Consider the following 3,864-nt stretch of genomic DNA (forward strand, 5'->3'; position numbering starts at 1 on the left):
GTTGTGTAATATTTATACCTGTCACCCTAAAATGGTAATGGACATGGTTTATTACTGTAAATAGTTCTGTAAAACTATTGATTAAGTAGACTTTCCCATTAAAGTCACAGAACTGATCAATTATGTAGTCCCAAAGAAAAGAAAATTATCACTTGGGTATCGTGGGTTGTCGTCTTTGGTCCAATGTAGCATACTAATAGACCTAATAGTGTACATTTTTCTTTGGATTATTTAACAGAGAAAAATACTATAACCCCATTTCGTTTCATTAATGCAACTTGAAATATATTTAGTTAAATAGATTATTATATTATCATGTCATTTATGTTGTTTTACAAGTCAGGTTGATCAAAAAGAAGCGTCTTGTCATAAATTACTGCTTTTGTTTACACTGTGCATACAGGAGTTGGTCAGGAGCTGAGGTCACTTCGCCCCAAGCTAGAGTACCGGAAGCATCAAAAAGATACGAAAATGGCTGCCCCCAGTTGGCAGGAATAATCACGGGTTTTTTTCATTTGCACTAAAATTACGCATTTTTCATTTGTTAACCTGTCAGTATGTGTTGGTGGTCAGGGTATGCATCTTTCCAACACATAAGGATCATGTTTCAGTTTACTCTCCCTTTAAATCACGGAGTTTCAGTGCTCTACAAAGTAAGTTCAAATGTACTCTTCCCTGGCCAGTAGGCCTAAAGTATAATATTTTAGTCGCCAGCCACTTATATTTAGTAGCCAGCTAATTATATATACTTGTAATTAAATCGATTTATCTGCCATTTTATGGCACATTACTAATGCCGTAATTGTTATTAGGACCGCCTTCGAATGAACTCGTGAAGGGGTAATTCCTAGTTGTTAAATAGTAATTACAAGTTACTGTTTGTGTTCGGTTCCACTAAAATAGGGAAGGACTGTTAACTATCATTATCAAATTCCGTACCCAATAATTTGATTAAAGGAAATTAAGCGAATTACTATTTTAATGGCACTGCTAATATATGCATTTAAATTGCAGTACTCATTAAAAGTTAAATAAAAGTATTGTGATAATATGTACCAGGCTTCAATGTGTAAATTGTAGTTACCAATCGGCTACCTTATTCCACAGGCAGAAATCAACACTTTAGTCAATTCTATGCGCCTGCGATGCACTGCAGTGGTCAATTCAAGAGGTGGTCATACCTGTTATTAAGTGGGTGGGTGTTTTTTTTGCCACACTTGGTCAAAATTTCTCCCAGTTTCTGTTAACCTATGGCCATGATTTTTGCACCAAACGATGCATCATGGAACACTCTTTAAACGCATATATAACAATTATTCCCCCGGTTTGTTTTCATCAAGTTATGTTCAAGCCAAGTTAGCGGAAGTTTCTTATTTTGTTCAGTATAGTTGTTTACACACACCGGTCACCTCATTTTGCTGTTTTATAAGTGACAGCATGCCTAGTCATGCATACTAGTAGTTACTAGTCATATAAAGAAACAATATCATGGGAGTTAAAGAGTACAGAGGTCAACCTCTTGTCAATCTGATTAAAATTAGCTCTACTGATCTACCAGTAGATCTAACAGCATTACGTGGACTCCCATGTCCAGGTGACATTTCATCTATAAATAACAATTTAAATATCGACCAATTACACTTCGCCTTTTATAGCGTTATTCGGGAGCATACAAATTCTAAAAACAAACTACCGATAGAAAACACGTTTTATGGAAGATAAATTGCTACTGGTCCACTGTCTTTTCCGATGTCCAGTTTTGTTTACAGATTAAAGTAATATTATTGGACAGTCGCCAACTGGCGAATGTGATTTTATTTTTAAGACGTCAGGGAATGTTTTTAGTCGCCATGGCGAGTATTTCACTCGCTTTGTAGAGCACTGAGTTTGGAACTCTTCTTTATTAGGTGGTGAAGGATACAAAAATGAAAAATAATATTATCTAACTTATAAAACGCGATTCTTGTTCGTTTAAATACCTTCAGGCTCAGGAAATGGTGTTCTTGTTCGACGCTTGCTGACATTGTTTAGATAGAGGTCGTAGTTTTCAATTCTGTAATTATTAAAAATAAAAAACAATTTTAGTGTTAAACAGATATGTCACAGCCCGTGCAGACTGCGTACACAGGCACACTCGCTTTATGATTATTTATCATAATCTCTCGCTCATTCTCACCCCTCCCCCATCTCTCGCTGTGCGTGTATGTGTGTGCCCCCCCCCCCCCTCCCCTCGTAAATGTAAATGAGGTAACTTGTTATTAACCAAATACTTCGTTTCCATTTGTTTTCTTTCCATAAGGCCGTGCACGAGTTACGAACACGACTCGTTCGCACCGATGCGAAGTGTTTTGTTGTGGCGTATGCTTACCTCTAGGTTACATGATACCAAAGAAGAAAGTTCCGTGTCAAAGTTCGAGGCGCACCATCAAATATTTACGGAGTCAATCTGATTAAAATTAGCTCTACTGGTCTACCCGTAGATCTAACAGCATTGTGTGGACTCCCATGTCCAGGTGACATTTCATTTATAAATAACAATTTAAATATCGACCAATTACACTTCGCCTTTTATAGTGTTATTCGGGAGCATACATATTCTAAAAATATAGGGCGAGACTGTGTGCAATAGGCGAACTTGTTGGTCTATTTCAACATTAAAAAACAGGGGGAAAAGTGTTGTAATAAACTCTGGATTGTATACTAGTATAAACAGATTTTATGGCTATACCATCACGGTTTGGGTTTTTTCGTCTTGAAATGAATTTTATATAAAATTTTATATTGAAATTAGTTTCCGGCATACTTCGTAATTCACCCGAATCATTTCGTATACCCTCGGCATAATCCCGAATGTTTTCAAATTCTTTTCAAATCACTGGCATGATTTTGCAAGTGAGGTTTTGATTGGTCGAATGAAAGGTCAAATGGACATGAGCTCCAACGGGGTGCTGTTAGATCCACAGGTAATAGTAATTAACCAGTGGAGCTAATTTTAATTAGATTGTTACGGAGTAAAACCAGCTGCGGCTCTGTCTTGGACAGAACTCTCTGGTCAGAAGTTATGCCCACGACAGGCGTGCTTGAATTTATCTCCAAAACTATCTCCCATACCCACCACATCGGCTGTGATTGGTATTAATATGTGACATTGATTATTTATGCAAATAGTATTCATGTTATTATCCATTGTCAATAAATAAGGGGATTTTATTCATTGTCAATAAATAAGGGGCCATTCAAATATTACATAACGCTCGAGGGGGTGGGTGGGTGTAAACCCAAGCGTTATGTAGCGTTACAGGGTGGGTGGGGTGGTGGGTGTATTGAACAGCGTTAGGTAACGCATTTTTGTAATTACTAAAATCTGTTGTTGTTTGATTGTCGTTGTGGTTTTTTTTTTTTTTCATAAATGGGAGGGGGGATGTTTAAGTACTACGTTTCCCACTCCTACGGATTGCCAAATCTTTGCCGCGTTTGGTATATCGAAGCCCCACGCTTATTTTGAACATATTCAAAACAAACGTGGCTGGAGCAATCATCATTACGTATTTAGCCGTATGTAATATGTTTTACTACGTATATTGCCGTTTTACTACGTTTTAACAACGTAGTAATACCTAGCCCTCAATGCCTGACAGTGTGACTGGGACTTAAAGTTGTATCAGCAACACTAATGAAAACTTGGGTACAACTAAAACAGATCTGGCAACTAAAGGCCTTTAAACCTTATTTAGGTTGCAAAAAGCATTTGCTGGATCACTCCACATTTTCAGACCGATCCTACTCTATAACTGTGAAATCCGGAGCACCGAACTTAATGATAAAAAGAAAGAAAGAAATGTTTTATTTAACGAATCACTCAAC

The 3,864-nt window shown here is 37.2% G+C and overlaps 1 protein-coding gene across 1 annotated transcript in view; it reads right to left on the bottom strand.

Annotated features, from left to right (window-relative positions):
- LOC121375759 (kynurenine/alpha-aminoadipate aminotransferase, mitochondrial-like) overlaps positions 1-2,120 on the bottom strand; it is a 21,973-nt gene extending 19,853 nt beyond the window's left edge. The window contains exon 1 of the mRNA XM_041503374.1: positions 1,980-2,120. The gene's annotated coding sequence lies outside the window, so the exon portion shown is untranslated. The remainder of the gene's footprint in view (positions 1-1,979) is intronic.
- Positions 2,121-3,864: the final 1,744 nt, after the last annotated feature.

This window comes from Gigantopelta aegis, chromosome 6, assembly GCF_016097555.1.
Source record: "Gigantopelta aegis isolate Gae_Host chromosome 6, Gae_host_genome, whole genome shotgun sequence".
Classification (NCBI taxonomy): Eukaryota; Metazoa; Mollusca; class Gastropoda; order Neomphalida; family Peltospiridae; genus Gigantopelta; species Gigantopelta aegis.